This window comes from Homalodisca vitripennis, chromosome 6 (genome assembly GCF_021130785.1).
Source record: "Homalodisca vitripennis isolate AUS2020 chromosome 6, UT_GWSS_2.1, whole genome shotgun sequence".
NCBI lineage: Eukaryota > Metazoa > Arthropoda > Insecta > Hemiptera > Cicadellidae > Homalodisca > Homalodisca vitripennis.
The window spans coordinates 71,464,779-71,489,015 of NC_060212.1; the positions used below are offsets into that span (position 1 = coordinate 71,464,779).

At 33.5% G+C, this 24,237-nt stretch overlaps 1 pseudogene; it reads left to right on the forward strand.

The window, feature by feature from the left end:
• LOC124365425 lies at positions 1–24,237 on the forward strand (annotated as a pseudogene).

A 24,237-nucleotide genomic window follows, 5' to 3' on the forward strand; every position in this document is an offset into this window, starting at 1 on the left:
ACTTCAACCAAATAAGAAAGATCACTGTGACTGTGACATTGTGAAAGAAGTAGAGTGGACGTGATAGATTTGGTGATTGTTAATTAGTCGGGGTGACGTTTTGTGTGTACCGCATAGTGTTATTTTGTAATCGTATTTCGTATTAAATTATGGTTTTATTTAATTTACAGTTGTAATTGTGGTAGAGTATTGTAAACTTTTGAAGCAGATCGTCTGTAATTTCCGAAATGGCTGTATCACTTTCAAGGTAAGTAGGCCTAGTATGTTTGTACAATAGTTTACTAGTTTTAAATAAAATGTGCTTTTATTTAATATACTACCAAATATGCTTTTAGCCATAAATAGTCTTAGCATCTACTGTATCAGTATCATTTTAAAAATGGCAATACTTTGTGCTACATAGTGAAGGCTAGGTTAAGTATGCCTAGGATTACTTGAAATAGCCTATAGAATAGACTTGGGGGTTGACTTTAATAAGCATCATACTTGTTATTCAATTGCTATTATTGAAAAATTTGATATATATTATCCAACTTAATATGTAGTGTATAATTATATGGGCTATACACACTGTAGGGCCTATTTATTATTAGAAACCTTGCAATATTTATAACTTGTCCAGCTTGATATTAATAAGTAACTGCTTTTTTGAAATGGAGGAAAGAATTCACCCCATTTGTTACTGGCAGCCAAACCCACCAGTTAAAGCCACGGGTACGGTCCAATAAGCGGACCCGGTTTTTTATATCGAAGAATATAATAATCGATACCTAATATTCGCATATCGAATCATAGACTATCAATCGATATAAAAGTAATAACAATCATATGTTTAAATTAAAATGTGAATTTAATGATAACAAATAATAAATGAACATAACCAAAATCAGGGAAACTCATAACTTTAACTAAATGAAACAGAACGAAAACGTTTTTACTAAAGTTGTGTCCACCATTACCTTCTTTTTTTGCATCTGAAGACGACCATGTTAGCTCCTCTGACAGTTACATTTGTTACCTTTCCACAAATATCACATAATGGATTCTTAGGTACTAACCCAACACCCTGAAGCCATAAAAAACATATTTTATCGTCTTTTAAAGCAATTTCGTGAAGCTTCCTAAGATTGACGGCCATTTTAATACACAATGTTACGTGAAATTTAAAATATTACCTTAATTGTATTATTTGAAAGTGTTTACAGCTGTTCATATAGATTATTTAAGTTGTTAAAAATAATTCATCAGTATCGAGTGATTATATCGATGGTTATGATTAAGTAATATCGTTTGCCAATTTCGATATAAAAAAACCGGGTCCGCTTATTGGACCCTACCCAAAGCCACAAACAAATTTCATTACTTGTGAGAAAATATCTTACAAATTTTCCTCATATTAATTGCCATTTTTGAAATCCCTAAATATGAATTACTTCTTGTTTATTGTTTAACTTACATTAAAATTACAATAACTAGTAAGTTGAAATAATATGCGAAGCTAAATAAATTGTTATATAAAATTTCAAATTATCATTCGGATAAAAACAATCAAACCATTCGATAATAGTCAATTAAATAACTAGTGTCACAGGCCGCTTATTACAGTCTACCTTAGACTTAGTTATACTACCGATTTTATTCTGGCTAATAGTAATAAAGAATTAGGGATCATTTTAAGCAACAGTACAATTAATATAGGCTAGCCTGTGTTACATAATCCATCTTGGCTATGGATAGGCCTAGATACAAATATGTAAGTTAAAGGAGATATTATGCTAAGGTGATTTGTTGTGGTGCTACAGTCCACACGGCAGCAGTATAATAGCCATGACCGTAATCGAATCATCGTGATTCATGATTATCTAAACTACCGACAACAAAATGTCTAACCGGAATTATATTTTAGTATATTTCAAATTACAGAGTAGCCTAGTTGAGCTGTTTTCATATCCAAACAGAGAATTATTTAATGATGCATACAAAATTACCTAGGTTATGTGTATTTTTAAAATAAAGCCTAACATGTAGAAAACATTGAAACATTTAGTTAGACTACTTTTTACTATTTTAACCCTTCGTACGCTGTAAGTGGAATATTCCGCCGAGTAAATATAACTCGAAACGTTCTAAGCGGAATAGATCGCGGAATCCCCTGACAACGCAATATATTTACGTTAGTTCTACAAATTGCCACCAGAATGCTGAGAGTGAATATTTGGTGTTCTAATATGACGCAATGTGAAGCGTGACTGATCAAAACAGCTGGGACCGATCACAACAGAAGCTTTTGTTTGCTTTGTCAGTCCGCGCCATCGCCAGTGAGCAAGCTGTAAGCTCTAAGTGGAAATACTCGCACGTGACAGTCAGCTGCCGCTATGTACTGTTGTTTATTGTTTATAACCTGCTATACTGCTTTAGCTTTCTATTGTGCGAGGTTAGGCTATCCATATCAATAATGTGATAAACTATATATGTAGCCTATGTAAAACATGTGAGGCCAAGCCTGCCCTCCACCCAGATGAGTGTTTTGAGATTTGCCACACACAAGTCCCAATATTAGTGTCCCTTTTTTATTTTTGTACCATTTTGTGTTCTTTATATATTCTATATTTGTCATGAATTTTTTCCCTTCATTATCTACTAATTTTGTATAAATAATATGAATTACTGTGATTGTGCTAACTTTTGCTACTTTCAGAAAAGTTTATTGGACTTTATATACTGCATGTATATGTACTCATATGTAGGCCTAAATAAAATAAAAGCAATACAAAAACTATCATGTGTTTTCATCAGTTGCTAGACCAATAAACCTAAAAAATTATATAACTTTGAAAAAATTAAAAATTATTTTTTTTTTTTTTATTGAGCATTAGAGCAATTTTATACATCTTGCTTTCAGCGTACGAAGGGTTAAAGCATAAACTTGTATGAAAGCTTGTGACACTAATAATACATGTAGGCTACAATACCATTGTAATTAGGCCAAATGATTTTACTTTGTTTGAATTAATTTAGAAAATTGGCAATAAGTGATTGTAAATAGGCCTAACTGTAATTAGAATTTTTTGTACTCAATAAGTCAGCTTAGGTAGGCTATTTTTGATTGATGGTTTGGAACCTGATTCGATAGTGGTGGTGGCCACTTACTATACTGCAGTGTTTCCACTGGTGGCCAAAATTCTTCATGTCAGTTTGGTATTCACTATTGTCAACAGTCATTAACTGCTCTTTTGGGGCAAAACTCCCTTACTCAAATTATTTGATATTTTACATATCAAAAGACAAGGGACGACGACTCTGGTAATTCACAGCCACAATCCAGACTATGTAATTCACAGTACATATCAAGAGCAACAAAATAGCCTAACTTATTGCGCTGCTCATAGTGAGTGCAATATTCACTTTTAATATTGAACTTACAACTTCAATAGTAAGTAATGTTGTAAAGACAACATTAAAAAGCAGTTATCATTTCTCAATTTTATAGTTAAAAGTACCACTTTAGCCTAGATAATCAATTCCTTAACCTTTCCAGCGTTATTGACGCGGATCCGCGGAGGGCCACTACAAGCTCAAAACGTTATTGCCGTGGATCCGCGTTTTTTGCATTCTTTATTTTCTTACTGCTATGTTAGTTGAATATTTTGCTGCTAGATGGTTCTAGTAGTCATGCGACATACAGACGGGTTGCCCTGCCTCAAATTCTGTTACAATGGGAGTGGCAGTTGCTTCTAATTGGCCAAACACTGTCTAGCGGGCGTGGCCCCGCGCCTTTCACAAAGTCATTGACGGGAGCTCCCGTCAAGGCATCTAGCCAGTTGTTAGTGAGAAGCGTCCGGTACACGCATATGTATTTCGGTTATCACTAATTTTCTGTTGTGTCTTATTCTTTTTAAAGTAAATTATTCATATTAAATACAGCAGTTTCCAGTATTTATTTAGTGTTTTTTACCATTATTCGTGTGAATGGCGAATCCAGACGATTCGGAATTTGAAGAGTTGGTAATTCTGAGTAATTACTTGGTCAACCCCAAACTTTTTAATATTTTACTACGGTCAAAAGGATGTTATCACAAAGCAAGAAACATAATTCAAGCCCTGCAAGGCTGTCCTACAGGTTGCCGAGCGATAAGAAGGTTCAAAGTCCACGCGATAACAGTGGCTTGCGGGAGACGCGCGGAATGTCAGTTGTGACAGCCCGCCACCAAATAAACACTCTTTGTCTACTTTTGTATTTTTCTAATTTTATTGGTTTGTAATATAGTATACGTTTATCTATAAAACTGTGTTTCATTCCCATACTTACTGAATAAATTATAAAAATATTAGTGACAACTACACTGCTATTCTACGATATTCTCAAAAGTTAAAAATTATCCTAGGTAATCTAAAAAAGGCTAAACAAATTTTATTTACCGTTAAATAACTCTATTTTGACATGCAGAAACGAAAATAAATTTAACTTTACAGATTGGAAATTTTAAAAAATTGTAACTTTATCAAAGAACAGGTCTAATTTTTCATGACGCTTAAAGGGTTAATTCTGAGGAATCATAAGGGGGTACTTTAGGATTATACCGACCACACCAGTATGAAGAACACAAAAATATAAATTTATAGAAACAAACATGATAGAACGAAAAAACAACTCTTTAATTACAAACTTACAACGATTATCAAATTGTTAATGGGGTCAGATTTCGTTATATGCCCCCAACGCTTACACTTTTTTCAATGAACTTAGAACGTTATAAAACATTGTAGTTGAGTAACAGAACTAACATTCCATCAATCAACAAGCATTTCCAGGTATTGTGATCGGTATTGTTGTCGATGTTATCTTATCTTTCTCGAGAATCCCGAATACGGCAGGCCGCGCGGCATCACATGATTATTTAAGTTTTTTGCACGCTACATAATTGCCTTTCCATTACAATTCAATTTATATTTCTGATCAGCGCCTTTAAAATTTGATATTTTACTTATAGGTAGGCCTACTATCTTGAGGGATGTTTTTCTTTCGTTGACATCAGTGCGGACTTCGGCAGCACCTTTGGTGGAGGCACTCGCATTTTGGGTGACGGAGTGTAATCAAGAATAAAAAACAAGTTTTGTGTGTTTTTTTTCAATAAAGAGTTTAGTTTTTGTTTAGTAATGTTTGTTTTTGTTGAATTTTTATGTTTGGAGAAATGTAGGGGTAAAACACGGAAGTACAGTACAACAAAAGCGACGCACCAGTTGAACGGGCGGCGAGACTCTGCAATCATGTTATCTACTAGACCGCTCGACTTTGACCTTTGTCTGAGGATGGGGAGGGGTTTGCGATAAGACAATTCCTGTTTTATATTGACGAAATATTGTTTCTACGCTAATCTAGTAATCAGTAGAAGCAAAATGTCAAATAAGGATTCATGTCTGGTTGTGGTTGGTATAATCCCAAAGTACCTCATAAGGAAAGAAAGAAATATTTTATTCCAAACTTTGTACAAATTGACAATAAATGAAATGGTGGAAATACTAGCCATCTGAACAAGTAGCGATGGCTAGAGCAAAGAAAACTTAACTAAGTGTTTTACACTGACAGTCAGTCTACATAGCTATCTTCTTGTGTACCTGGTCGGACACCACAGCACTCGCAATCTATTGCTTGCTATTGCTAAAATAACTCTTTTTACAAAAATAATATATACTTTAAAAAAAACATAATAAAACGTAAAATTAAATTAAAGTATTACACCACATAATTGTTTCATCTACCACTTCTAAGTGAAAAAAAAGATACTCTATTTTACATACAGATTAAAGTGTGGAAAATAACTCAATCTAATGATACCTGTTTCTATCTATTCTATATCTATATCTATTCTAACCTGTTTTTAATTACAGCTTACGATAAAATCATAAATAAATAACTTACATCATCTTTAGTCAGTAACCATTTTCTAACTTTATCCAAAAATTGTTTGCAGTTTTTATTGTTTATTTTAATGAAATTTGGCAATTGATTGTAAATTTTGGGGCCCAAAAAAAATGAAACTCTTTTTAAAAATAGATTTTTTTTTTACTTTAGGATGAGTGTAGAGCCCGTGAGCCACACTTCTAGTATTGTTATAGGCTCTGTCGATGCCATAATTTCCACTTCTATTAAAAAATATTTTTAAGACTTTGTAGACAAATAAATGACTTAAGGGAAGAATCTTTAAGTGGTTGTATAATGGAGGAGCAGAGGCACGTTTTGGTTGGAAGGTAATTATACGCACAAAATAATTTTGCGTTACTATTAATGGATTAATGGACACTTTGTCTGTCCCTCCCCAGTTTTCAATTCCATAGTTTAGTCTTGACTCTATAAGTAAAAAATAAAGGGTCCGCATAAGATTTAAATTTACAATATTTCTTAAAAAATAAAAATTTCCTTATGTTTTTCCTGAGTTTTATCTGTAATTGTGTGAAGTATGAGTTTTCCATGAAAGTTTATCGTCTATGTAAACACCAAGATATTTTTTAATTGATTAACTTGCTCAATTTTTAACACAATCGCAAGGTTGGATGCACTCATTAACGACGTGAAAATGTAAATCCGTGTCGAAAGAAAACCCTCTAAGGTCAAAATTTACAATTTTGGTCTTGGAAACGTTAATTACCATTTTATTATTGTTGCACCAATTTCGAAGTGATTTGAGATCCTCAGTTATTTGTGTCCAAATGGGAGCCCAATGTTTATTTGTGTAACGAAGTGAGACGTCGTCAGCAAAAGCACTGATTTTTCCGTTACAATTGGGATATTTAATAGGCTGTTTATAAACACTAAGAATAAAGAGGCAGAGAGCACGGACCCCTGAGGTACGCCTTTTGTTATTATTTTTGGTTGGACTTAAATTTTGCTGAATACGTACTTGCTGTGAGCGGCCAAATAGGTAGCTTCTGAACCACATCAAGGGAATGCCTCTTATCCCAGCTATTTCTAATTTTCCAAGTAAAATTTCGTGATCGACAAGGTCGAAGGCTTTAGAGAAGTCTATAAACATCCCCGATGTTTTTTTTCGCCATTGTTAAAACCCTTGTATACGCCTTCAGTAAAATCCACTATTGCCAACTCGGTATTTTTCCCCTTAGTAAAGCCAAATTGTTTTGTACTGAAAAAAATGTTGTTTATTTAAAAATTCTAGGAGCCTTATTTTCATTGCTCTCTCAAACACCTTCGATAAGCACAGAAAGCAAAGCAATCGGTCTATAGTTTTGTAGGAGGTCCCCGCTTACCATTCTTAAAGATTGGTACAACAATACTTTCTTTTAATTTGGTTGGGAATTCCCCTGTTAAGAAGCTAATATTAATTAAATGTACCAATACATGACAAAATTTCTGGAGCGATTTCCTTTAATAGCTGAACCGAGAGAGAGTCACTGCCCACTGATTTCTTATTCTTGAGAGATTTTGATTATTTTAAAGAATTTCTTGTTCACATACGGGATATAAGAACAGGCTGTTTATTTGGTAGAACGCAACCAGATGCATCCACTCCACCAGTGTCGGGCAAGCCGGCCACTAGTGATAAGGGAGCGTTTATGAAGTATTCATTGAACATGTTTGCCAATTGTTGTGGATCCTCTACACTGTTTGCCGTCACTGTCTTGAACACACGTTATCAGCTGCTTATCTGTCTTATCAGTTAGGCTGTTAATCAAACTTCCACTGCTGAGCACTGTTACCTTTTACACGCATCAAATAAACTTGAATAATATTTTTCTTTCGCCCTTAGTAATATCTAAATTGAGTTTATTTACTAAATTACTGAAATATGTTTTGAACCCTAAGTTCATATGGCCTTTTTCTTTTTATTTTACTTAATTTGTTTCTTCTTTCAATTTTTATTTCAAAAGGTACTCATTAATCCAAGGGCTTTTGTATTTTGCTTTTTGATATTTATATCTAATTACTTTAGTGTCCTTACTACATGACAAGGCCTCTTGGATTGCATTATAAAACGCTGTACTGGCAATGTTTTTAATCAACAAAGCTATTAAATTATGGTCAGTAAAAATTTCGGACTTAAAGTTTCCTGATACAAATTTGTTTAAATTTTTATGTCTGATAAAAATATGGTCTATGCAGGAGGAAAGATTCTGGCGATATTCTAGTATGATTGTTAATAAAGGAAGAAAATCCATTATTGTACATTAAAGAAAGATATACTTCTGCCTCTGCATTGTATTTTTTTATGCAAATATTAACATCACCCAAGATAAATTACATTTGTTGAAAGTTGGTTTAATATAGGTTCTAGTTCTTCTTGAATGAAGTTATGTGCATTATTGTACATTAAAGAAAAGATATACTTCTGCCTCTGCATTGTATTTTTTTATGCAAATATTAACATCACCCAGATAAATTACATTTGTTGAAAGTTGGTTTAATATAGGTTCTAGTTTCTTGAATGAAGTTATGTGCAGTATGACTTTGTAGTCTGTAAATGCAAAAATATATTAAAAATATAATTTTTTATTTTAAGCACTAGAATTAAAATATCGGTCGGAGGTCATTTTTATGCATTTGTCTCTGGTTCTAAATGTATCACGAACGAATGCTATAATACCCGCCACTACGGTATGTTTGGTTACAGTTCGCAAAACTAGAATATCCCCGGTATATTGTACAAGTAAATTTCTTCTTCGAAAATCCAGATTTCTGATAAAACTATTAAATCTATTTCGCGGTCTAATTTCGCTAAACTGGCTAATAATATGTCAAAATTTTGTCTCAAACTTCTAATATTTATATGGATGCAGCTAAATGTAATTTCAGAGGAGGCAAAAAAATCCTTGCTTAAATATTCAAAATTCAAAATATTATTTTCTGGGGTCCATATGCTAAAACTAATTATATACATGGCTGATTGCTATATGATACAGTTATATACAAACTATGTACATCTCTGTACTCACATGTCTCTAACACTCGTTCACATCACCCAGTGATCTTCAATACTCTATCGCCGCGCTGTCCTTCCGTTGCGAAGATCTTCCCGTCCTTGGTCCAGACGAACTTGTAGCCGCGGTCCCTTGCAGCCTCCTTGGTCTTGAAGAGGAGTTGCTTGTTTCGCTGGTGAAAGGTGCTCATTGATGAACACCTTCTCCTTCGGCATCCTCGGGTTGATCTTGTCAGCTGTCAGGTTTTGTTTAAAGTTAGGTAACTGATAACTTTAGCCACTTTGCAATATGTGTTCCTTTTTTGTGGAAGAAAAAGGCTTATTATAAAGGAAATCAAAACCAAAAGATAGCAATTAAATTTTGAAAAGGTCAATAATTAATATAGTAAAAAAAAATGTAAAAAGGAAACAGTAATTGAACGGGCTGACAGTAATGCCTCCGTTTATCAGTACAGGCTATGGTAGCACCTTTGACGCTAACCCAATGAAAAACATATCTCGAGATAATACCGATCAGTAAATTATAAAATTCCAAAAGCTGATTATTAATGCTTTATGCTTCTTTATGCTTGAAAGATAAAAATATTATAAACTCACCTTTGAACTATATTTTTATGTAGCAGGGCAATGGCTGCTACTATAGAAGTATTCAAAGAATTTAAATTCCTATTACAAGTTAAAATTAAAGTTAAATTTTCCAAAGTAGTATCTCAATCAGGAGCAAAATAACAAAGGAAATTTTACAATTCATAATGTTCACCATGAGGTAGAAACTTGGTCAAAATGATGAAAAACAGAAAAAAAGCACTGTAAAACTCATGTTTACCTTCAAATGCAGTTAGTATACCCAGCCTATTCTTCCTGCTCAAATTCTCATTTGAATGTTGCCAACCATATTATTACCTCCTGCCTCCTCTTTTATGTATCTCTCTTTAGTTTGTTATTCTTCCCCATCCAGAAACTTCTGATATCTCCCCGTCCCCTAGATCAACAGAATGTTTGAGATTTATAACCTGAAATTAAAACATTTTAATAATTGTTATGCAATAGCCTATAAACTTTGTGTCTGCTTAAAAATTCTGGAAATAAAAGTACTCTAAAGTATATTGTTTAAATATTTAAAAATTACATAGAAAATTATCTAACACACACTCACTCAAGCACACACAGGCTATCTTTTACAGCCATATCTTTTAAAGTAATTACAATCTTTAAAAATGGTTTTCAGCATTTTGCCAGCTCCATCTCAGCCTGTTTGGGACCGGGACGATGAACGGGCAAAGTCTCGGCCTGTTACTGCCCTCGTATCTGCCAGTCCTACAGCCCCGCCATATGGACAACGGAGGGGTTGGATACCAAGAAGTCAAGAGGTAAAATTTTTATATATTTAACTTACAGTATTAGACTGACAGTCATTTCAATATGATCATCACTTTTGAGAAACAAATGAAATTAGGACAAAAGCCGAATCCCCCGATCATGTAAGCTACTTAACAGCCATTCCATTGTGACGGACGGGACAAGCAGAGAGATAAATTTCCTTATAGTAATCTATAAAAAAAAGTTATCATGCATTAAAACCTTCTGCAGTTTTTTCAGCATATCTTAAGCATTTTTTAAACTCACTTAAAAAAAAATACTTTGAAATATAAATGAGTTTACAGCATTTTTAAAGCGTGTGACGGACGGGACGTAATTTGACACTACAGAAACTACACTAACTTTTACTACATTTTTCTGTGAATTGTACAATAATTTTTTTTTTTTTAATAATAGTATATACGTTTTGTAAAGTTGTTTTTCTGGTAATCATGTGCTTTATATTCCATTTTAAAAACTCTGTGTTACAACAAAAAAATTCAAATTTAGCAGTTGACGTGTGGACGGACGGGACGTGACGGACGGGACAAAAGGTTACTTGTGTATAAAAACAACAAACGGTTACTTAATACACTTTTTTATTCATGAACACTTTTACTCAACTATTTAACTTAAATTTACTTACAACTAGAACCTGTTATAATTGAAATTAAATATTTACAAGGTTTTTTCATCTTACAGCTCGATTTGACTTTGCAAACTTATAGAATAAATACTATTTCTCAATTCTTTTACTTCTGGCCCCTCAAAAACTCCTGTATTTCTGAAACAGACACTATGTATGTTTTAGAAGAGTCTATTTCAAATAGTTGGTCCTTGTTTTAGTCTTCTGCACTAATCTCTCATGAACAAGACCTCCACGTTGTTGTCTTCTTCTACGCACCCCTGGGTTATAGCCAAATACTTATGAGCTCTCTTCTGTTTACCTTCACTTACAAGTTCTACTAATATGTACTGTCCAGCTTCTATTTCATCTTTTTTTAAAGGTTTAGGTCTTAAATATGAGATCCTCATCTTCAGAACTATATACATCTAAATATTGGACCTTTTTATTTTTCAGTGAGAAAGTCAGAATCTAAGGAATCTTCATCAGAAAGTTTTTCATTAATTGACTCATCATGACTGTTCCAAGACTCTGAGAGTTGAAGCTCTGATTTCACAGTATTTCCGGCTACAATACTTCCTGGGTAAAGTGTTGATGCCCGTAAATAATGCATTGATTGGACTTTAGGAATAGGTCTGACAGCTGCCCATCGAGACTCCAATAACTCTTGACACTCTTCAATATCTTTAACATCAACATACATCACTTTGATTTTGTTTGCCTCACACTGTTTTTTGACAACACTCAAAAAACTCTTCAGCAGAAGTAACTGTTGTGCGCCTGGATTTGACTTGTTCCCACACCATCCTTTCACAGTGCCACCTACACCGTCCACTGCCCCCTTCCCATGAGAAGTGGCAAAGAAACACCATTCTCCAGTTACTTGGTAGTCCTTGTCCAGAAATGTCAGATTGGATAATGTATAACGATTTTTAAACTGGCCAGCACAGCCGTCTGAGAAAATCGCTACTTCCTCAATTTTGAACTGTTGTTTTAGATCACTTATTATTTTTTTAAGAAAATACCAAATTGAAAACTTGTCATGTGTAAGGTTATTGCTAATCAAAGCATAACATTGTTTTCCATTGGGAACCCATGCTACACCTGTAAAAATGGTTACAAGATGTTACTCCAGTGTGCACTCTGTATTTCGTCTTGTGGCAATACAACTGTAGTTTTTCAGCAAAGTCTATCTGTAAGACAGCTTCACCTTGTGTTGCATTTTTCTTATTTGTACTCAAAATACTCACTCTGTACGTTTTTTATGTAGCAATGCACTGTTGAACTTTCCTAACATATTTTGTACCATTTCCATTGCTTCTCCAATAGTAGTCCTCTACATATGTTATAACTGGTCGTTTATTTACCTCTCCCCCACTGCTTCCAAGAAAATTTGAGCCTCTAAATCTATATTCAAACTAAACTTAGTCAAGAAAATTTGTATCTTTGCATTTGTTGCAAGACTCTCGGTCATACAGGCTTCACTTGTTATGTTACAACATATGGCGGCCAACAGTTCTTTACCTGTAGGTGGAAAACCTACAACAGCTTTAGACAATGATTCAGTAAGGAAATTAAAATTTGCATGTAGTTTGCAAACACATACATTAATGTGCATTTCTGAGCTCAAGCGTATATGAATTGGTCTTAGAGAATAAAATTTACTTTTTTTGATACCAATACCAGGATTTTCCTCAACAAACAAAGCGTACGCTTCTTTTACTGTCATAACCATATGTCCGAATTTGCAATTTTTTCTTTTTTCAACCTGAAACTTTGCTTTGACTGTTTTGTAGTCTCTCTTTCCAGGACTTGTCTGCTGACTGTATCACTGCTGTAGAAAGCTATAACTATTTTCTTCAGTTTCCTTAGACAAAAACCGTCCTTTTTCTCTACATGTTCTTTAATAAAAAAGCGATCACTTTTTTGGCAGCTGGAAGTTTTCATAAACTAGTTTTCCTTACAACAGCAAGTTTTTTTTTGAAGGACTTTTTGGTAAAATATTTCTTTGCACGAACTACAGCCTTTCCTAGGCTTTTGCCTGTTTGAAAAAGTTTCCAAGTTCATTATTTTTATCACATACATGTTCTAGCTTTTCTTTTTGTTTTAAACCTGTAATTTTCTTTTTCTTTCAGATTCCTTGCATCTTTTAAGTTTGAGTTTCTTTCTTACCTGCACTTGTAGAACTAATTGTAACTAACTTTTCCTTTTCCTTAGCTCTCGAATTCGCTTTCTCTCTGCATCTTTCTTCAAACTCTTCTCCCAGGCTTCTTTATTCGTCTTCTTTTTTTCTCTGCTTCGTTGTTTTCGTAGTCTCGCCTTCTCTCCTAGATTTTAAAAAGCTCATTTGTCTCCATTTCCATAGATATCTGAAATCAACAAAAACTCGTGTAGTTTTTAGAGTAAATAAATATTACAAGAAATCACAATGTTTTAGTTGAACTGCAATATCGCAACAAGATGTCGCAAATATTCCATGACATTTTTTTTGTAAGCCCATGTGCAAGGCATTATCTGACTCTAAAACCCTTTTATTAACATTAATGTTTAATATTTTGACATTTGGTGTGGGATCTTGTAGTTAATCAGCTCTTTTAGAAATTTTTTTAATCAGTCAAATTAATCAGCACAATGTTAATTAAATGCTACAAATAATATTTCACTGCATAAACAGTCTCAAAGCCTAATCAGTACTACAACTACAGTTCTAATTAAAACTAGGTGTAGGTATAACTTACAATCTACAAATAGTAGGGTGTCATAATATTTTGAAATTGGGAGAAATAAACTATTTTACATAAAATTAAAAAATAAGATTAGCCTAGATTCATCTCACAATGGCCTAGATAGGCCCTAGTAACTTGTACATTCAAAAAGTAACATTAGTTAATAAATTTAAGTATTAACAACGAATTTAGGGCATGGGGTATAGAGATATTGCTAAAAAAAGTGTGACGGACGGGACAATTTTTCAAAATTCAATAAAAACTAGAAACAGAACTAGAAAAATCTAAAAACTTTGAGGTTAGGCCGGGGTGCTTCAGTGAATAGAAGATTTGTTATTGAATCACACATTTATTTTTAATAACTTGTAAAAATAAACTTAATTACCTTTATTGTGACGGACGGGACACTCAATCTCTTCCTTCAAAACAAGTAAAAATCCATTACTATAAACGATAAAATTAGAATGAAAACTATATTTCTGAAATGTGCAGAAGAGCTGGTTTCCCTCCAAATAGTCAGCAGACTGAAATTGTGTCATATGGTTAGTGATTTTTTTGACTTTATTTCACCCAATATCATCACCCCTGTAGCAACCACAGAGTAACACCAAGTTTAAACCACGGTAAAAACATGTTTAATTTTATTTGATAATGAAAAAATGATTAGGTGTTGTTCAAATACTATTTTTATTTATTGTTAACTTAATTTAAATGTTGAAAAAAATTATTTTAGTTTTTACACTTATGTCCTCTGTATTTGTGGAATGGCTGTTAAGTAGATAATCTGTATACTTTATATAAAGTACAAATTGTTTTAATGCCCTAATGATATTTAAGTTCTATTTGTGACTTAAGGCCTAAACTTTTATCATTATATGTACAAAGTTTAGTGACAATGTGTGATCCATGAAAGTTTAAAATACTCTAGACCTAGTGTGTAATAACATTATTATAAATGAACTTGAAACCTTGAATTAGTTGCTTGTAAGTTAGGTGATTGTTTGTCTTATTGGAAGCAAAATTTGTCCATTTGTTATTGTAATTTGTTTGTTTTAAAGGTGAAATAAATAAAAATTATAATTTTCTTTTCAAGGACTTTGGAGATGGCGGTGCTTTTCCTGAGATTTCCGTAGCCCAGTATCCTTTAAACATGGGGCGAGAAAGCAAAGAATCGTCCTCCAATGCAATCGCAGTTCAGCTGGATGCTCAGGGGAAAGTGAAGTATGATGTGATTGCACGACAAGGTCACTCAAAAGATAAGGTAAGAAACTGGTTATTAACGTTGTGGGATTTTGTACTTAGTGTGCAAATAAGCTTCACCTGTCCAATTTTTAAAGAAAAAGTTAGTGTTTTTCATTTGTCAGACTTATTATCCTAAACTAAAAGCAATTTTCCAGTGCATGTTTTAATCAGAATGTAATCAGTTGTTTGGGCTAGAGGATATTCAACTTGACCATTATAGATAACATCAAAATGCATAAGATTTTTAAAACAATACACTGTTTTCACATTTGTATAAGACAAAAAAGGCTTTACTCTGATTTTTACGTAGGCCTACTCACATCTGAAAACATCCTATGTAGAAAACTGTATGTAAAATGAGGCCTACTTAATCATTCTGAATAATAAATATCTGGACTAATAGAGTGGATCAGATCTTGTATTTTGCAACAAACTAGATACCCTCAATAAATTTGCCTAAAGACTGTGGAATTTAATTGTTTTATGAATGATAGTTGAAATAAAATAGCCCCAACTTAATTAATATAACACATTTAAAGATGTTTCTACTGCAACATAGCATTCAAAATTATACATAATTTTGTGGGCACAGATCTGCATACAAAATGCATAATTATTTTATTATAGGATTTTGTGCACCAGATAAGAAGAAACACCTTATAAAATCATATTTTCTTAATTTTGTGGTTTTTTTTTTTTCATTTATACCATTGCATAAATGTAATATCATTTTTTTTTTATAGATAATTTACTCCAAACTAAGTGACTTGCTGCCAGCGGAAGTAACAACAGAAGACGACCCCTCACTACAAGCGACCAGATAGCAATGAGATCGACGAAACCACTGAGAAAACTAGGCAAGCCTTAGAACGTCTTACCAGCAGCAAGATAGCAGCTGCTATGCCTGTCCGATGTGCCGATAAAGTTGTAAGTTGTTTTCCTTACTTTCTAAGATAATTATTGTGTATTATTCGGTAATATTTTATTTTTATTGGTCTCTTACTGATTCTTTTGTTGGTTACTGAACCTGCAACAAATTGGTTAATCTAGTTGGCTGAGCGTTAGCAATTATTTCTACATTGATCTTATGGTTAAAAAAGTATAGCAACAAGAAAATCGTGGAAAAACATATTTTGTAAACAAATTAAATAAAAAACATTACATTTTAATTCTTTATTTAACATAGTAACGCAGATAATAGGGGTATGTTCTGTCGGTTCCTTCAATACACTGTTGTATTGCTTTATTTGTACACAGAACTAGATAAGAGTTCAGTAATGGTGCAGTTCCCTTTATGGAATTGGGCTGAACGTTAGTTATAATTCAGGGTTATATCTCGAGAATGGATTGCTAAACTAAATTGCAATAAACGTGAAATTTTGTGTATTTTGCCATCACTAAGGGTTTTCTCAAAACTTTTCTGTCAGTATCTTTTTTACCAAACCGTATTGTAAACGATAAAAAAAGTAAAAATAAAACAGGCTATTTAAATTTGCTATAATCATACATTATAGGCATGTATTTATACATCTAATGTAGGGAAAATATAAAAAATTAATAATTCAAATTTTATTAATACATTTTTATTTACAAAATACACTGCAATGCACATATAATTATTTGATTTTTTCCGAACTATTAATATTTGAATTTTTTCACATGAACAATGAAAGTAAGGTCAGTTTTTACTATCTCTTGTTGCTTGTACCTGTACCTGTTTCTCCCAGTAGCCAAGTACAAAATGTGCTTGTATTGATTTAGAATATGAATTCTTGTGGTATATTTGCTGAACACGAGTCTTGATTATTTGTACCAGGAAGTAAACTGTGGTAACCATGTAAAGTATCTGTATGGCAACAGTAACCTTTACCAGGTATTTTTGGTCTGTGGTAACAAGTACTCTCAGAACAAGTATCAGTTTACAGTAGTCCTAGCGTAGCTTTATGAACCCGGCACATGAGATTCTTTTTACTCCTGGAGCTGAGAGTTTAGCTAACAGATATAGTCAGTGTTTAGATAATCAAAGGTCTTACTGTAGTCTGGTGGGAATGGCTGTATGTTTGTATAACCATTAATTATTATTTTTCAGGCTCCAGCCCAGTACATTCGCTACACACCGTCACAGCAAGGGTCTGCCTTCAATTCTGGGGCCAAGCAGCGTGTCATACGAATGATAGAGGCCCAGAAAGATCCCATAGAACCTCCAAAGTTCAAGTTAGTTGAAATTTTATATTATATATATTACAGTATCATTGAAAGTCAAAGTATTAATCTGTTGTATATTATTAAAACTTGTTATAGTCTCTAAAATTATATTCAATTTTAAAATTATGATTGTCTATTTAATCAAAATTATCCATAAAAATATAAATGGCTTACAAAACTGTTTTACTAATATTTTTTTCAAAAAGTTACTTACTTTCTAAATACGCCTTTGAATTGTAAAATTTGCACTAAGAAACAGATGATTAAACTTTAAAAATATTGGAAATTCTTCAATTAGAAATCTTCATTTATTCCAACTTTGTTTTAGTAGTTATTTTTTTCTTACAGAATCAACAAAAAAATACCTCGAGGTCCACCCTCCCCGCCAGCACCAGTCATGCATTCCCCAACAAGAAAAGTGAGTATATGTAATTGTAATCAATTAACTGAGGAGAGTATACGTAAAAGTCCTCTAGTTTCGACTCACCCTTGTAGAACAGTAATTTGTCTACATGTAAGCAAAACAGATCTGTAAAGTCTGCTCTTACTTCTAAGGAAGAATAATTAATCAATTTTTTCAACTACCATCCAAGTCGATCAGTGCTGAAATTTAAACTGGGTGTATCACAGATCTGTTATTTCTAAATTAACCAACTTAACAATTTGTTTTAGCCTATGCTAAGTTTATTAGTGCCTGATATATTAAAGGAAAAATCAGTTTTTGATGAAACAATTACAGTAAATTGTATATTGTATAATGGCTAGTAAGGTTGTCTGGCACATTTTTCCACTAAAGTTAAAGGTTTTTATTCATTAATGTTACTGTTGAATCATTATTGAAAGTATTTACATTTGGTTCTTTTTCTTTGTAGGTAACTGTAAAAGAACAGAAAGAATGGAAAATTCCACCCTGCATATCAAACTGGAAAAATGCTAAGGTAAGTTATATAAGTGAAAGTAATTTCTCTAAAGAATAGTATTTTTTAACAATGAACACTAAAAATGTACAAGGTAATTTTGGCAGAAATAACTTCAGATATTTTATAGAAATATACCAAACATTGTATGAATTATTACAATGAATAATAAAAAACCAATTTTACTGCTATGTTTGCTTAATACTGTTCTAAATTATCTGCGTCATTTTTATGTGGGAAAACATTTTTAATGTTAATATCAAAATGCATTGTAAAAAATATATAATATCCAGCTTGAAAGCATTTATAGACATTTGAATATTTGATAATGATGCTGGTATAAAAAATTCTTTCAAAGACCGATTCTCAGTTATTTGTTTCTTCTGATATTTTTTTACTATTCATATATTATATGTACTCATAGAGGCTCTTGAAAAAATAATTATTACCCTATAAATTGTGGGTATTTATCTATATTTTTATTCTTCTTAGACAGTTTCTGCAACTCCATTAAATTTAATAGATACGCCATTGTATGCTAGTACTGATAAAGTCATTATTTTAAATCTTGTAATTTTTATTTTTTATTTAATTTTTTTATCAAACGTTTTATATTTTTTACTTTAACTAATAATACAATTCATAAAACCAAACCAAAAGCACTGTTTTTGGAAAGTCAGAAATTTGACTTAAAATCAGGTGTGGAAAACAGTTGTTTGCGCATCCAGTACATTTCAGTGAGATTAACTTTATTTGAAAGAATACAAGCCTATAAATGGAAAAAAGGATTAGGGGTTTCATATATATGTTTTCTGTGCAGGGATACACAATTCCTCTGGACAAAAGGTTGGCAGCTGATGGAAGAGGACTGCAACAAGTTCATATCAACGAGAACTTTGCCAAACTGGCAGAAGCTTTGTATATTGCTGACAGAAAGGTAATTTAACCATTATAGCTGAACCAAAGTAATTGGTGGCTCTTTTTATATTCACTGCAAATTTTTTATAAAGGTTTTTAGTAAATATGGGAGAGTTTAATGGGAAGACACTATGTATGCAATAACAACCATTTTGTAAACTTGTAAGTTTATTTCTGTGAATTTTTTTAACACGTTCGCTACCGAGCGGCGCATATATGCGCCGGCCGGGTTATTACGAGAGACCGACTGTCAGAAATACGATCTTTACACACAGACCAAGTTAATATTGGTGTGCCCTTCATCACAGACCGATGGTAAGATTTTGTTTAAATAGGTTATTATACTTTGTAATAACCCTAATTATATATATATTTGATGTATATTTTCTGTTTTTTGCGGTTTTTAGCATTATTTTATTACGGCGCATATATGAGCCGGTCGGTCTATAGCATCAAAATGGTATCATAGACCGAGTGTCCCAAATATGAGCCACTATTTATTTGTTGAAATACTTTAGATTCAAGGATAATTTTTAACAAAAAAACACACCTATTCCATGAACAAGTTTATTTTACATATTTTATAAGACATATAAATCAAACTTTTACATTACAAAGATTACAAATAAATTCAAACAAAAGTGTACTTGAGATAAAATTGGATGTTTGGGCCTACTTCTCATGCCATAGATTGAAACAAGTTTGGCATGCAAAGGCCAAATGGTTTGTCTTTAGAGTCCTTGCAAATAGAGCAGGCATAAAAGGTTTGCTTCCTTGTATTGTGTGCTTCTCGGCAGACATGGCACCTCAGTCGCTTTTCCAGCTTGACAGGAGCATGAGTCGTCTGTGAAGAGCAGGATGGGGCGAGGTTTCCGTGGAATGGGTTCTACATGAATGTATTGTTTTATAATAATGTCTCTGAAATTCAAGATAGGTTGTTCTTCGTTGTCAATTTGGAAAAAATAAATGTGCTGTTCCACAGTGATACATCTAGCAGGTGGAAAAATATTTTTATGTACCACCGAAGAGACTTTCTAGGAGTGGAATAATAAGAGATCATTTGATCACTGCGATCAATCCCACTCATACCCTTGTTGTAGCGAACAACCATGCTGGGCTTTTGGTATCACTTCTCCCCTTTTTGTTCTTGTTTCCTCCATCTCGGGGCCATTTGAAGTTGAAATAGTCAAAACATTTCTTTTATCTCGCCATTTCATGACGGTAACGTCACCTCTTTGACGGCTCACACACTCCCCCTTTTTCAGTTTTGTTTTGCACCACAACTTGCGGATTCCCAACTCTATTTGACTGTAGAGTACCACACATGTTAGTCTGGTTGGTCATGAGGTACTCGGCCAGGTCCACGCTGTTGTAGAAATTGTCGAGAAAGATTATGTGGCCTTTGCCGAGGTAGTTCTGCATTAACTTTCTCACAACTTCAAAGGCGTGGCCCTTTTCTTTGTCAATAAGTGTCCCCTTTCCTAAGTAGATGATGATATTTAAAATGAATCCATCAGATGTTGTCAGTTCGTACAGTATTATATACCGTACTTGTGTGATTTGTTTTTTATATACTGCCGAAACGACAGTCGGCCTCTGAAGAGGACCATAGCCTCATCTAGAGAAAAGTGACTTCCCAGGGCTGTAAACCCTAACAGAGTTTGCTAAGATATCATTGAGGACATTCTCAATTTTATGCATCCTATTGTCTGTGGAGTCTATGTTTGGATCATAAAAACACAAACATCTTAAAATACATTCAAAACGATTGCGGGACATGGTCCGGCCAAAGATAGGATGCTCATATAAGCCGTCCTTGGACCAATAGTGTTTTATAGATGGAAGGTTTTACATTACCCATCAACATACACAAACCTAAAAATTTTTTCAATTCTTCAACAGAAACATTTTCCCAAAAGTTTAGATGAGCATGTTTGGAAAGAGGTGTCCCTCGCATGAATTCCAGCTCTGGTGTTTGTCCATGTGACAATTTTTTCTAACAGGGCGGTGTCAAAAATATTGCCAAACACTTCAACTGGATCAGTTGTTTGTATATTCACTTTTTCTTCACCCACAAAATCATGAATTAGTGGGACTTTGTTCGTGTCAGGTCCCCAACACCCCCCCCACCCCCCCCCCCCCCCACCCCCCCCCCCCCCCACCCCCCCCCCCCCCCACCCCCCCCCCCCCCCACCCCCCCCCCCCCCCACCCCCCCCCCCAACATTTTTATAGGTTAAGTATCATTCCATAAATATGATGAAACAATCAAAATGGGAAAAGAGAAAACAAATCAAATAAAGTAATCTTTCTAATAAAAAACTTAATGCTTATAAAAAGTCGGAGTTTATAAGTTAAGATCATTGTTACCGAGTTTAAATGAATATTTTCTTTGGAAAAATGTCAGACGACTGGGAAGTTTATATTTTAAGCTTTGTTTCCACTTTAACGTTTCGCCAGTAAACGTTATTGGATTCTGCAAGTGCTAATGGAAAATTCGTGTCCCTTTTAAAGGAAATATTCGTTTATGTGATGGGTGAAATGTAATTGATTGAACTAAATTCAAAGGGAATATTTTATACTTGGTGAACTGACAGAAATACGAAATAAATAAACACTGGGTAAACTCAAACCAGCCCGGAAGCTTTTAATCTGAACAAGAGAAATAAAATCCAATACTCTTCTATCTCCTGGTGGGACTTTGATGCGCTTTTATATTTGCCGTGATTTAATCACGATATTGTGTAGAATCAGAAATACCCCGCGAAACTTTCTTGCTTTCTATTTAATCCGGTACAGTGTTAGGGTTTGCAAGGATTAACAATAATTCTATGTATGAAAGGACCTTCACATGAGTAATGCTTTAATAAGAAGTAACCCTAAAACAGTTATTTGAGTATAAGAGGGTGAAAAGTGTCATTGTTTGCTACCCTGTGGGAAAAGTTGAACCTCACGAAGCGGAACGGAGGGTGACAATGCTCTTAAGGGTGGCAGGAGAAAACTTTACAGCCACGACACGCAATATTTTTCTTTCATCTACAATTTTTTCAAAATAAAAATTTTACCTTTAATTGTATATTCTGAATGACTATACATAGTAAAAAATACCTTTTCATACCAAACTCCAACGGCTAAAAGAATGTTGCTTGCCATTTGAACACAACAACAAAAAACCTCTTTTTACTCTATGATGCTCTAAGAGGAACAACAAATCTTATTATTCTATCTATTATTATTATTATTATAGCTGGCTTTTATGTCGTTCCTGTTATTGTATACACCCTGATTTGGGCACACCTATTTTTTGTTTTCCCTATTGGTTCAGTTTTCTACTAGCTACTATAAATATATACCACTCAAATTATATAGTAAGTACATTGGTTAATTACAAACAATTCTAATGTTGTCTCTTGAAAAGAGACAAAAATAATCAAACATGATTATTGAAAGTAACCGTTATTCACAGTTGCATTTCGGTTTTTAAGAGTTTTTCGTTCAGGGTTTAAGGCATTAAAGGTCCATGCCGCAATATGGGAATCTCGTTCCACTACCTACGAATTTCTTCCCTTATGCATTTATTTTTAAATCATATTAGACTATAAATGTAGGCTATATATTTATATATATTCTAATATATATATAATATATATATTCTGGAGTCCACAAAACAACCGGTGACTGTGTGTGGGTAATATATACTCTTCTTACAGATAAACTAAGTGCTGTCACTATTGAATAGAGTAGCGTGTGCACTTGGTACTTGACTGTTGAGTAATGTATCCTACTGTTTGTCTTCTATTTAAAAAAAATAAAATCCTACATTTACTATAATCGAACACCGAATAATAAAGCATTTTTCCCTTAAATACAAATAACTTAATTTCAAAAAGTTTTAAATTTATTTTCCGAAAAAGGATTTAAAGTACCAAAATTCATTATTAGTGGTTAAGGAAACTTGAAAACACTATATACTGGGGGCCAGCTGAATTGCCGCCCTCCATAGCCTACGTTTAACAATGACCACCCAATATAAACTATTACATATTTTCTTAATCTCGAGCATGTCACTCGCAATCCTGACAAATATTGTCAATCCGTTTTGAAGCTAGGACGCTTTCAAATTACGGCGCTCACAGACTCACATACATCACGATGCCAATATTACGTGATTTACCGCACTTTCCCTACATTGGTAGTTGTTCGAGATCATTGTTTGTTCCGCACAAAGCTATGGGTTTATTAATTTTACACCACACTAACAACACTGTTTTTGAGTATTGCAACGTATTTTTTTGCAAACGTATCTTTGTGAATCGTCGCACCTATGGAGAAGGCTTGGAACTCGATTAACTTAAATACCGGTAATTGACTAAAACACTAGAATTCAGAAAAAGCTTCATAAATTGCGCGTACCTCAATTAACAAAGAATTGATTTTTGATCAATTATAAAGTCCAGAAAATGGTTTAATAAAGTAATAGTTTATATTGATGGCTGTTATTTATTATAATATAATGATTTGTAATGCTAACAATTTATTGCCTGTATATTTCATAGTTATTTGAAAACTAAGATCTATGTGTTTTTATAATATAAAATTAGCTACTAAACTGAAACTAACCGTAGGACGCTTGAAGTAGTGAAACCGAACATCTCCGTTCGCACACCCAAAATAGACAATTAGGAAGCGAGCCCCCATGGTGGCGAACGAGGATGGCGGATCAGAATTAAACCTAGAAGGAAACAAAACACCTGGATAGCGTGCTCAGAATATCATTTACTACTAGTCTTGGAGGTCACCAACACAGAGTAGAGAAAAAGATTTTCTTTAACCAAGGTACGAACCCTTTCTATCAAGACAACAATATTGGCCATACAAAATCAAACAAACTCATAAACTAAAGTTAAAATAAAAATTTCAGTCATATGTCTCAGGTGCACCTGGATAAAAAATTAGGAAACAGCCATAATTTAAAACAAGAACTGTAAAATTTCACTCTGTATCCTTCGGCTAAGGGCGGGCTCCTAATGAAACCAAGAAATAAAAACCTAAGTAGCATTCAAAACTAAACTTTAAAAAGTAAATAATAAAATATAAACTGGCAACAATAACAAATCTAAAAGAATTAACAAATAAATAAATAATAAATAGCAGGGTATCACAGATGTTGACTAGGGGTGTTCAGCTCACTCATGGAGGCCAGCTTTCCAGCAGAGCAGGAAACCCCTGGAAACTGTCTGCGACCACCTATGATGAGAGAGCAGCAGGAGGCAAGAGCTCCCTCCTGGACCTCGTCAGTGCGAAACAGCAAACTTAA